Here is a 13,658-nt window from a genome sequence, read left to right as displayed (position 1 = left end):
TAAAAAGTAGAGAAAGAAGGGAGCAAAAGACGGGAATTTGCAAAAGAGCTATGTGCCAAAGGGGAAAATTAAAGGATTCTAGTCAGTAAAGACAAACTTATTTTTTTTTCATTTCATGACAAAATAAAAATGATTCATGCACAATACCTAGTATCTTGCTAGTACTCTGAAACAGCAACAACACTTATACTTTCAGAATTTTCCTGTAAATAATTTTATGAGTGGTGAAAATAAACTTATCACTACCAAGTGAAGGTAAGCCATCCCACCAAATGAAGGACTATATACTGCTAAAAGTTCTCCTATTAGAATAAGGCACACCCAGGGATATGTAGGTTTGCTTCTCTCTCTACATAAGTAATTTTGTCATTTTCACCAGGGTTATGTTGTACACACAGAGATTGGGAAGAATCAAAGGCAGCTTTAGAACTGTTTACTTGCCAATGTGTGTTTAAAAACATCCCATAACTGCAAGTACCATGTGAAATTTAGACAACGGCTGGGAAAATGGAGGACATCATCCTTTTACTCTCAATCTTCCAAGTGTCTGCTATAGGCTGTCAATGTATATTAACCAATTTAATTCCCACAATGGTCCTAAAAGATTGGTACTTAGGAACAACTAAGGGAGGGTAAGTACATTAGCCAAGTCAAGGGGCAAGGATTTAAAGTCAGGTATGTGTGTGGCTTGAACAGAAGACCACAGGTTCTAGTCCACACCAACTGCACCTGTTCACACAGCTAAAATGTCAATGAGTTAGGGGTTTCTAAGAACCTACAAGATTAATGTTTCTCTTCAACATTAAATATGAAAACTGTTGCAATGTATAGGTTTTCTCTCAATTAAAAACTCATACAGTTGTAAGTACAGTAGATATGTGCAAAAATGTGTATATGTATATATTTTACCCATATATACAGCACACATACACACACATTTAAAAATTATTCCAAAAATCTACTGTTGGGGTTTTCCCTGAGAAAAGCCAGGAAAAAAGTCTAGAAATCTTGAATGGCAGTGTCAATGTGCCATTAGGCTCATTAGGAACTATACATACACACATAAATTCTAATACACAGGTTCAATATTAACTCTAATCCTATAATCCCTCAGGCCTTTCTAATAAGACTCGCAAAATGGAATTAGACTCTGAGATATTTTTCACAAGATAAGCTATCAGAAATGTTTTATGCCTGTGTTGATGAGAGACAAATTAGCAGTAAGTAAAATTAGCTAATCTGTGGGAGGAAAATAATCTTTTGGTTTTCTTTTTTTTTTTTTTTTTTTGGCGGGAGAGTATTGGGGTTTGAACTAAGGACCTTGTGTTTGAGAAGTAGGTGTTCTACATATGTGTTATATCTTTGGCCCCAAATAATGGTCTCTAACAGCAATGTTACATTAAAAATATAGGATATTTTCTATCAATATTTGCTGACATGTATTTCTACAAAACTAATCTTTGTCAAGAAAAAATGGGATCTGAATAGGATAACCTTAAGAAATATAAATTATCTTTTTCTTTCCATGGCAAATCACAAATGATGAAAAAGCTTGTAGCAAAAAAATGTACAATTTCCTCCTAAGAGTCATTGATACATGTGACGTATATAAAATAACGCATAGTAAGTGCTACATAAAGTCATTATCATTGTTTTAGTATAGGAGTCTCCCTATAGAAAAAAAACGAAAAGGTCTTATTTGAAAATTAAAAGAACCCACTGGAAAGAATGGCCCTTCTTAGTCTCCAGGAGATATATAGCTAGTGCCTCTCAACTTCCAGCTTTTTCTCATAGACTAGGTAAGCCAAAGACAAAGAAAAAACATATCTGCTTTTGGCTTATCAGACTCCAGGTCAGCCTTTTTTTTTTTTTTTAAAGCTATAATGATACTAAGTATTTGTATTTCTGTTAGAATAAGGCAGTGCACCATGGAGGGAAAAACAATTGGTATAACTTAGTCCTGGCAAAAAGTAAAATAAAAATATTACAAGAAAATTAGATTACTCTGAGTAGAATTGTACGAGGGAATTTGGAGTGTATTATGGTGATTAAGTCATCATTTCTGACAGATTACTCTAATCAGCTGTCAAATAACATTCCACAACCCCATCTGTAACTTGGCATCCTAGTTATTCAGCCCATGTTACCTTCTGTGTATAAAACACATACCAAATAAGAGGGATACAGACTAGCATTTATTATACTCATTAGCTATGATTAGGTTCCATGTTTTCATACTAAATGATAATGCAAGCTTCCATTTTGCTTTATTTATTCTTAAAATTAGAATAAAAACAAATAGGCTTTTAAATAGAAGGCATGGGCCATGCATAAAAAATAACAAAGTGTGAGTATGATGCTTTCGGAGTAGTGCTATTTAAGATGAATAGTAATCCTTTTTCAATTTAATTTCCATTGATGTATTAGAGCATATTGGTTACAAAAGCAAATGTATGCTGCTTCTTAGCCTTCTTAACATTGTACCTAAGTGGTAGTTACTTAAGTACAAGTTATGGCTGCTATTGTGTTTAGCAGTTATTGCAATCAGACTTACTTGGTCACACATCTTTGTGATATACAGTACAACTGATTCAATCAATGGAGCATACAAATGAAAGCGAAAAAAATTAATTAAGATTGTGCCCTAAGTTGTCTAGAACCACCTTGTTTAGATCTACATATTTTTGACAGATATGGTGGTATATCCTGTTATCCCAAGCAGGCAAGAAGTTAGGTCTGCCTAGATTACACAGCAAGTTCAAAGCCAGTCTTTGTTGGCTATACAGTAAGATCCTGTCTCCAAAATAAGACAAGGTGCTAGTAGGTCAAGCCTATAATCCTAGCTAATTGGGAGCCTGTGACGGGGAAGATAACGGTTCTGGGCCAGCCCAGGCAGAAGGTTCAAGAAGAGACTACATCTCAATGGAAAGCCAGGCTGGGTGACATGTACCTACATACCAGCTAAAAGGAAGTCTAAAAATAGGCAGAATGCAGTTTAGGCATGTACTTTGCCAAGAAGAGAGACCCCCTATCTCAAAAACAGCCGGTGCAGAAAAGGGATGGTGGTGTGGCTTAGCAGTTGATGAGCCTGTCTTGTCTAGCAAGCTCAAGGCCCTGAGTTTAAACACTATTACCATCAAAACAAACCCCAAAACAAGTAGCAACAAAGAAACTGGAGAGTATAAAACAAATGTGAACATGAAGATAAGTGGAAATACTGCATGTAAATAATAAAAATGTTAGTTTTTTCATTTATTAACAATATCCCAACATAGTAACTGATTAGATATAATTTAAGATATAATTTTATGTTTGCTAAACTTGTTCTCTCAATAGTCACAATTTTCCTGTGTCTCTGACTAAAGGTATTTTCTTATGTAAACTTTACTTTTCATGCTTATATTTTAGAACATTATTTTGATTCTAGCTTGTGCTTGAATCATACCAAAAAATATATCTTGGTGGTGAGAGTGCCTTATTGCCTGAGACCAAATCAATGCCATTTGTCAAATAGGATGTAAGTAACCGTGGTAGAAAATCTGCTCCTACACCATAAATAACATCGAGGTTCACTTAGTGAAAGCTTTTCCCACATACTTTCTGACAGTATTGGTGTTTGTTTTAGGTACTTATTCCAATTCAATATAGTGAGCTGTCTCTATGCTGGATGAACCGAGTGGGTGATTATAATTGTATCTGTGTAATCATAATGTTTTTACCTGGAAGGCTAGAATAATGGAGTGAAGGGAAAGTTAATTCAGAAGAAGTGCAAGTCATTATTGATTTAGAATATGTTGTCTTTCCCTAATTTTAGAGACATGCATACTGGATATATTTGTGTCTTGATTCATCATAGTTATCAAGGAACATTACATGCTTTTCATAATGACGTGTCTTTCCATGATACTTGGCCTTGCTTTGTAAGTCCAGCTTCAGTTTTCTAAGACATGTTTTTGCCCTTCTTACTATGTTAATACTCAAAAGCTTCCTACAATGTGTTGTCCATAAATAAAGATTCTCACCAGGAAAACAAACACCTGAATGTAAGGAAAGCCTTATAGGATTATATTGCTGCTCAAGGTATCCTATGACAGCTATAATTAGAGTAATAAAATAGGAATTTTGTGTGAAGGCAAGAAGATCACAACCACTGCTAATTAATGAGCTAACATAAAAAGAAAGGTAATAATTTGCCCTATAACTAGGTGGGAAATACATTGATATCTTTTGTAACCATGATTTCATTTTGATTGTCTTCTGTCTTCCACCATCAACAGTGGATGCTGCAATACACATATTTCCAGATGTTACCCAGATGCTAAATTAGACATGCTGCCTAATTGAGCAATGCAAAATACACACAGAAACTATAATGCCTGGCCTGGCCATTAAAGAGTGGCTTAATGATCTGGTAATTCACTTACATTTCCAATACTAAAGAGTGTAGACGCCAAAAATGTAGCATAATTTCAAATTTTAAGAGAAACAAATCTGAGTTAAAATAAGTTAATATTTAGACATTGATTTCTGCCCTCAAGGATTCTCTGTGGCCATGGTTCTTAACTACCTTGACTTGTCTTCAACACCAGTTATTTTCAGGTACTTCACCTGGGATGCTCAGGAGTGGTGACACGAATGCCTCACATTTCCTTGGTAAATCTTCATCCTCCCCTCCTCTCTCTTTGCTAACCAACTCCATGGAAGGATAGCCATTTAATTTCATGGGCCCCTTTTGGCCTGGGATACTCAGAGCCTTGGTCACTCAGTGGTTGGTGAGTGCAGGCCACCAAGTGGGAACTCCACATATTACACATCAAAGGAACTACATTATTTTCTTTCCAGGAAACTCATTAAAAAATTCTTTTTTTTTAGCAATTAGATTTATTAATTTTTTTCTTTCAAATTTTTTATTATCAAACTGATGTACAGAGAGGTTACAGTTTCATACGTTAGGCATTGGATACATTTCTTGTACTGTTTGTTATCTCGTCCCTCATTTCCTCCTCCCCATTTCCCTTCCCCCCCCCATGAGCTGTTCAGTTCATTTACACCAAACAGTTTTGCTAGTATTGCTTTTGTAGTCGTTTGTCTTTTTTTACCCTGTATACCACTGTTTACCAGTATACACGGTTTCCAATATATGCAGATAAGATACAGAGATAGTGTAGGTACAACCACAGGAAGGGGATACAAGAAGATCATCAATAATAGGAAATAGAATTACACATAGCACGTTGAAAGTAGTTACAACAGTGATATAACAATCGTTTCCATAACATGGAGTTCATTTCACTTAGCATCATCTTATGTGTTCATAAGGGTATAGCTATTAGGCTCTTGTGATCCTCTGCTGTGACTTGCCTAAACCTGTGCTAATTATTCCCTATAAGGGAGACCATAGAGTCCATGTTCCTTTGGGTCTGGCTCCTTCACTTAGTATAATTTTTTCCAAGTCCTTCCATTTCCTTACTCTGGAAAGCAGTACGGAGATTCCTCAGAAGGCTAAACATAGAGCTCCCCTATGACCCAGCAGCCCCACTTTTGGGTATCTATCCAAAAGACCACAAACAAAATCACACTAAAGCCACCAGCACAACAATGTTCACCGCAGTACAATTAGTCATAGCTAGAATCTGGAACCAACCCAGATGCCCCTCAGTAGACGAATGGATCAGGAAAATGTGGTACATATACACAATGGAATTTTATGCCTCTATCAGAAAGAATGACATTGCCCCATTTGTAAGGAAATAGAAGGACTTGGAAAAAAATCATTAAAAAATTCTTTGTGGGGCATTTCTTCAGATTCTGGAGAGCTTTCCAGTGATTCAAATGCAGTGCAGTATTTACTAGTTTTAATTTATGCAAAAATAAACACAGATTTGATTATTTAAAACAACATTATAGTCTAAGTCTTTAGCATTGATGAACATTTTGTGTGTAACACAAAGCATCCTTCATTTACACAAAGTACCTATAATGCTGTGCCATTATTATTGATACTATATCCAATAGTATCTACTCTCCTTTCAGGTTTAGGCCAGTTAAAGCCACCATAAAGATGCTCCTCTAACCACAAGCAAATCTTTAAAACTTCTGATTCAGAACTACCTTGGAAAATTTAAGTAAAAAACTTGTCAACTGTGCTTAATCTTGAAATTTCTGACAGGATCCAGGAGTTTCATCAAATCAATGTGAAACTGTCACTGAAAATCATATTCTAATGATCCCTGCGTAGCTTAGTTTCTGAATCCTGGGTTGAGTTGCTCTGCCAGCCACATTTATTAATTAGTGCTTAACATTTCCACCTCTCTGCAAGTTGCAACCGCTCATTAAAAAAATAGATGATTTGATTGGTTTAGGAATGACAACTTCATTGTACAACAAATAAATGCCATACCTCATTCAGCATTCTTTTCCCACTATTTAACAGGATTTGTACCAAGTGAATGAACATAGATAACCAGGGCAACTTTCTTTCTAAATCATATTTAAGCAGAAATGGTTCTCTCTCCTTCAATTCTTGTCCTCTCCAGCTGGGAGATGGGAAGAAAAGGGGTAGGAAGAGGAGAAAGTGGGCATGGTTTCTAGCTTTTTGTCCGGCTGGTCTACCCCTTCACTGACACAGTAATACAAGGAAGGGGCTCTGGGTGTGGTAGGAAAATAATGACTTTAGTTTTGCAATTTCCTGTGGCAATTTAAGTGGTTGTGTTCAGCAAAAATATTGGCTATCTAGGCTTAAGGATTACCAGGGAAGTATAATTCAAAACAAGTATTTGGTAATCAATACTCTAATGAGGTTGTAGAAGCTATAAGACGGAATAACAAGAGACCCAATATAATCACATGAGTGAACACAACATAGGGTATATTAGGGTTTAGGAACAATATTTTTTATCACACCCAGTTATCTCTTCAAAAAATCACACCCTTTATTTTGGGAGAAAGTATTGTTACTTTATTTCTTTTCATAGTTATAGAGTATTGAGAAGGCACATAGCTTAGGCTATCTTTCTGAGTTCCCTTTCATGCTCAGTTTTGCTCCAATCCAGCTTCTTCAACTTTCTAAGTAGCCATGATCCAAATTTCCCTTTAAAAAACAACTGTTGGGTTGAGGAACAATGTATTCAAATAAATAAAAATGTATTTATTCTTTCATGTTTTAGACTTGTTATTAAACTATAAACTAAATTTGACCTTTCCTAGTAAAGCTATCTATCTATCTATCTATCTATCTATCTATCTATCTATCTATCTATCTATCTATCTATCTTTGGTGATGGTTTTGAATCAGGGCCTGGGCACTGTCCCTGAGCTATATTTTGCTCAAGGACAGCACTCTATAACTTGAGCCATAGCTCTACATCCAGCTCTTTGGTAGTTAAGTGGAGATAAGAATCTCGTGAACTTTCTTGCCTGGGCTGGCTTCAAACTAAAATCATCAGATCTTAGCCTCCTGAATAGCTAGGATTACAAGCATGAGCCACCAGTGTCCAGTGTTAGTAAAGCTGTATAAAGTTACCACTGGAGCTACTGATATCACATTACAATAAACTTGAAAAGTTTATCATATTAAGAAAAGAAAGTCAGGACAGCATGTTTGAAAACACCCTGAAAATCCAAACTGTAGCATCTATCTGATAGGTGCTGTCATGCTAGAATGAAGGTCATGATTACACAGGATTGTGGGGTGCTATTTGGGGGAAAGTAAGCACTTGCCATTTGATGTTAACAGAGTTGTCTCTCATCAGAGTTCTGACCTGAATGCAACACATTCTTCCATCTTTGCCAGGAATGTGACTGGCTGTCTTCTTTTGAGATTACATAAAAATACAACAGAAATGTGTCCTGAATATCAGTATAGCCCACTCTTACCATCATCAAAGCACCTTCTCAGTATGTTATCAAAGATAGCCAAAAAGACAGAAGCGACTTTGCTCCTACTCTTTCCTTCCTTTCCAAGAACAAGATTTCATGGTCAAGTGAGTTGAGAGTTCACACTTACTTTTACTAGTGAGCTAAGGTGATCACATGATCCTATTTTTGTCTGAGCTACTGACTTATTTTTTCTTCTTCTAAAATTAAGGGTCAAGGAGATTCAACTCATCTGAATCAAAGGCATAGCCACAGATAGTACCATGGTTGGGAATCTCCAAAAATTTATCATTAAGAAGTCATTTTTTTAGTAAAAGGCGAAAGATTTATACGATCTGAAGAGAAAACAACAATCCAATAATAGTAACAGTAATGGGACATGAGTATAAAAGAACGGTAGTATAGAAATGGATCAGTCAGAGAGATAGCAATGGTTGTTTTTATGTATGTATTGAGGAGAAAGGGAATATTTCAGAGAGTGATATTTTTTCAAAATACAATGTATGGATGCATAGAAATAGCACAGTAAAATTCCCTTACATTGCACATTTAAGGGATTCCAATTTCTTTGCATATATGGTCTTGTGACTTCTCCATGGAATGTTGCTAAGTGGGAGAATTTGGGTTTCATCATGGTATGGTAGCCTAAGAATGGAAAGCAAGACAGGAGAATTCTTTGAAAGAAAGGAGTAGAATGAAATAAGGTGGATTCACTTTTTGCGACTGAGATTTAGAAGTCACAGATTGCCACCAAAGCACAACGTTGGTAATAGTCACAAACTGCCCAGGTTTTAAGCAGGAAAGAAACACAGATAGCAACTTTTCAAAGTCAGAAGAGTCAAATCGCACAATAAAAATGTCTAGCTGCTCTCCTTCTTAGAAAATTCAACCATTCACAATAGGCTACATTTGAGAAATACACAGTTTCTATTAAAAATTGTTTTGTTAGCTGGATAGCATAGAAATAATTTTATATGGTTTAAGTCTTTAAACATTTTTCAACAATGATTAATTTTCCATAAAAATTGTTTGTTATAGAAAATATTCACTGGAATTTTTAAATATAATAGTAAGCAGAACATGTGTGTAAATGTTTACTCTCTACAAATAAACTTGAAAACAAATATATAAGAAAAAAAAGAAGTCATTTTTTCAGTTTTAAATTTATCAATTCACCTCTAGCCAGGTAATGAAATATTTAAGTGGGTAGAAGAGTGTGAGGATAAAATATATCAATCATATATGTAAACTCAGCTGACAGGATCTCTTCCTCAAGAGTTAGTCATGTGGCTGTCATGAGCAAAATAAACAGAATGTGCTTGATGTTTCAAGGAAAACCTGGTGTTTATCCTTCATTTTACATATTGCTTCTATCTGTCCTTTTCTGTTCAGTCTAACATGAAACCAAGCTGGTGTTAGGCTTTGAGTTTATATTTTTTTCTTGGGATGTGCTATTTTCTTATGTGGTCCCACTTTGTTTCTTTTTCCATATAGATCCTCTATCAGATAACTGGAACTCAGTCTTTGAGGTTGGTCTGATAAGCAGTAGTTGTTAATTTAGGCAAATGCTGGTCATGGTAAGCCATAGTTTTATGTGCCAACAAATGATTCTGTGCTTACAAACTGCTACCAAGGATCTTAGCTATACTCTTAAGTGATCAGAAATAATCTAAAATGTGAATAATTTCTCCAAATACATAAGAAATGAAAAAACCCTCAAAAGGAAATCTTACAACTGTTTAGGGCAGATTATATTAGGGCAGATACACAAAGACACATGCCTATACAGCATTCCTTATCACACAGTAATGTATTCTACCTTAGCATTCATGTAGTAAATTTTCTTTGCCAGCAAAAGTCCCTCAAGCTCTGACTATCTAATGAAACAGGGTAATAAATGCTTTCCTTTCCTAGTAAGGAATTTCAAATCCATGAAGTTTCATCCTTCAGGGAGCTCTGCATTCCCATGCTTTCTATAAAGTGGAAATTTCAGAGTACAGAGGAAATTGTTCCTCATGTTTTAGAATTAGCTTGTTCTGGACAGAAAAACTGCTTCCAATAGCACCAATTCCATTTATTCCCTAACAGCTTGGGATGTATTAATTCTATACAAATCCCATTCAGCGATTTCCCAGCAGGCTTTAGAGTACAAATAAGAGGGGCACATAAAATGGATCCTTCAAAGATGGTAGAAAACAGGGGCATCCTTATATCCCCCATTTGCTCCTTTGCATTGTGCCCTACATAATCAGGTCAGAAGGTGTGAAAAGTCAGCAGGGTTGGAACTTCTTTAGCCATCTTAGATCTTGTTCCTCGCCCTCGTTGGTACTCATAGATAAGTGAACACAGCAACTCAGTGGTTATAAGAGGTATCTAATTCACATATATTCAGGCTGCCTTCATGTATTGTGACATGGGGCAGACCCAGGATACAGCACTGGCAAGGTCTACTCTTACAGAACGGTGCATCTCGAACATTACTGTGTACATATATCTCAGGTTTAGTCTAAAACATAAAAAAAAACCCATTTTTACAGTGTGAAATATGTTATTCTCAATTATGGGAAAGATACACTATGCAAAGATGACCACAATCAAGCTAACCAACCCATCACTTCCCTTAGTTATCTTCACAAAATGTGCTGTCAACACTATGACAGTATATCTGTGTATGTGAATGTGTGGTGAGAGCTGAGGATCCAGTTTAAATGCAGGTCTACAGTAGGGCCTCAGAGTTGCAGTTCTAACTAGTTCTCAGGCGATGTCAATGCTGTTCTGCAGACCCACGCTTCTGGTTCCCAGGACTATGCTGCACTTGTAGGAAGACAATTAGGAGCTGACAGTGTGTTCCCGTGAATTCAGATGAATTTGAGAAGCAGAAAACAGGTTGGTCATGAACACCCAGCCTTTGGAACCAATGATGGCTATTTCTTCCATTGGCGTTTCTCAGACTTTTTTGGGGGAAAGCTTTAAATATACTCGTATCAGACTCCCACATAAAAGATTCTTATTTTATTTGCCTATGGAATCGCCTGCCATGTGGAATTTTAAAAGTGATTTTACTGTGCATTCACAGTTGTAAATCACTGCCCTGAATATAGATTCCAACAGAAATATTAGGAATCATTTTCCTTTTTCTTCATGAATTCTTTACAAGTTCATGCACCTCAAGTATCTTTTTAGATAAATGGCCAGGAAGAATATTATTATTATCTTTCTGGGTCTTCCTTGGAGAATGGAAATAGGGAAAAAGAAACACTAAGTTTGACAGCTCACACCACAGAGGGGAATGACACGGGAAGACTGATAACATGGGCTCTGATTTTCTGATTCTTCAAATGATGCATTTTGTACAGTCTTGTCTGAAATTGTGGGAGGCATAACAAGATTTGTAGTCCTACTCCCAGCAGTAAGTTTGGTCTTTGGTAGCCATGTGACCTTTCTGGGCTTCAGTTTCCTTAAATACAAAGTGGGAGAGAGTGGACAGGATGAGCTGCTATAGTCTTGTAATCTGTCATTAGATTTGGTCTACTTTTCTCCCTATGTCCTTACTTCTTCTGTTGACCCACATAACAAGTTCAAATAATCATAAAACTATTGCAATTTAGTTCTAAGATTTCCTGACCATTTGACACTTTAAAAAAATTTATTTACTGATACTTAAGTTTTAATTACAGGGGTTCTATATCTGCACAATTTTGACTTAGGAATGATTTTAGTTACTTTGTGATTGAGAGTTGTAAATAAATGAGTCAGTAGTACTTGTGAGGATTTTTCCAGAGTTGTAATTATACTCAGTGCTTCTAAAAGCTGCAGAAAAAAAAGGAACTTACCAAATTTCTGCTCTTAAGTGATAGCTTACAAATAAAACATCCTAAGCATTATTGCATTCTAGTACATTAACTACTAGCAATGGATTAGAATGATAGGATGAGTGTAGCTTAAATTAACCAATAGTTGTCTTGACATCTCATTCAACAGTCATCTCTTATCAGAGGTTTTGCTTTCCATGGCTTCAGTTATCCATGGTCAGAAACAAACTATGGGTAGATTTTAATGTGCACCTCATATTGCATAGCATGATAAAATCTTGCTCAGTCCTGTCCAGGGCATGAATCATTCCTTTGTCTTAGCATCTCCACACTGTACCTTATGCACAGGTAGGAAAAAAACTGTATACAGGGTTCAGAGATATCTGAGGATTTAGGAATCTGAGGGGGCGGGGGCAGTGAGGGGGAAGTCTTAGAACATGGCTTCCAAGTACAAAGAAGGTCTACTGTACTTGCCTCCAGCTGGAATAGGCCAATTATTAGCCATGAAGAATATTCGTTAATTTGTCATTAGAAAATTTCTCAGTGGATATAGCAACTTTAACTCAAACTTAAATGACAGACTTAAGAGTTGGAAAGGCAACCAGAATTAGAAAATAAATTACTATTTTATTACTTACGTGAGATCAGGTATATACAAAATCTTGACAGGATAAATATTCAGTAAGTTAACTATTAGTTTTATTTATTTAATTTTCATTTTTTGCTTTTGGGGAAGCATTTTTCTGCCTCCATATTACTATTACTTTTACTAACTGAATACTCGATTATTGACTAAAATTATGTAAGCTCCGAAAGCCATTCAAAACTAGCAATCATGTAGACACATACCCACACAGAAACATACATAGACACACACACACACACATTTTGCTAATGACAAATTTATCCTAACTGTAACTATTGGTCTGCTCTGCACCTCACATATAAAGTATATGCAATGACAGCAAATTTGTATTTCCTAATACTTATAACATGCTGACAATACCTCTACATCACATGCTGCTTAATACAAAATATGTCACAATTTCCTCGTGTATACTTAAATACTTCCTCTTCTGAAGAAACACTACTGTGTTGGCTAAAATATAGGGTCTAATTCATAGAAACCGAGCTAAGCTTCTAGTGGAGAGAGATGTGTCTGGGAACGTATTCATATCCACTCTATCCTTCCTGTTCCCAAGCAAGGCAGTGCTATGGAAAGTATGGGTCTAGATATTGCTGAGAACTTCTTGGTCTAACCATATTATCATTAGCTGGTAAGTGAGAAAGCATCAGAGGTAACTAAGCCTCTGTCCTCAAAATCTGACTAAAGTTCTTTTTAAGTTTTTTTTTTAATTGTAGGATAACAGACTGTGATGTAATGACTAGATAGAAGTAACCAGAGAACTTAATATCCCAGTCAGGTCCTGTGGCTTTTCATTGTAACTTGCCTTATAATGAAGCAAGAGGATGATTAGAGGGACAAAACAGAGTAGGTGGCAGGGCAGAAACAGGGAGGGTAGGAATTAGCACTTCTGCTGCCTGTGTCTCCATGACCTCCTCAATGTTGCTCAGGCCCAGAGAGCAACAGGCACTGTCCTTCAGGGCTGGGGATGGGAGGGACTAGGTTCAGATTCAGCATACTGGGCTTGTGGGCTCTGCATGTGGCTGTTTCACAAGGGTCTCACTAGTAGTGAGGTCCAATTTCTTATTGCCAAGAGCTGCAGATGCAGAAGCTGAGATGGCCAAGCAGACACCATTGCTAGGATCTCAGTTCCCTCATCCATAAAACCACAGGGTAAAACTAGCTGATTTATGACATCCCTCAGGTGTTTTCAGGGCAGTAGATTGTGAGGATGATGGGTGGGTTGAAGTTTTTCCTCATTTAGCTCATGGTTGGCACAGATTCTCCCTACCCCCTGCCCCATTTTATGTTTCTGGTTGTAGAAAACGGGTTCTGCTCACTCTTCT

General features: G+C 36.5%; 1 protein-coding gene and 1 long non-coding RNA gene across 14 annotated transcripts in view; one reads left to right on the top strand and one right to left on the bottom strand.

Annotated features, from left to right (window-relative positions):
* Window positions 1-13,658, bottom strand: part of Celf2 (CUGBP Elav-like family member 2) — a 303,253-nt gene that overhangs the window by 77,407 nt on the left and 212,188 nt on the right. The window lies entirely within an intron of this gene.
* LOC125367255 lies at window positions 7,423-9,581 on the top strand. The gene is made up of 2 exons (XR_007214028.1): window positions 7,423-8,185; window positions 9,032-9,581. It is a non-coding gene; the product is annotated as an uncharacterized LOC125367255 (long non-coding RNA).

This window comes from Perognathus longimembris, chromosome 18 (genome assembly GCF_023159225.1).
Source record: "Perognathus longimembris pacificus isolate PPM17 chromosome 18, ASM2315922v1, whole genome shotgun sequence".
Taxonomy (NCBI): domain Eukaryota; kingdom Metazoa; phylum Chordata; class Mammalia; order Rodentia; family Heteromyidae; genus Perognathus; species Perognathus longimembris.
The sequence above is the reverse complement of the archived record's forward strand: the minus strand, read 5'-3'. Positions and strand labels throughout refer to the sequence as shown.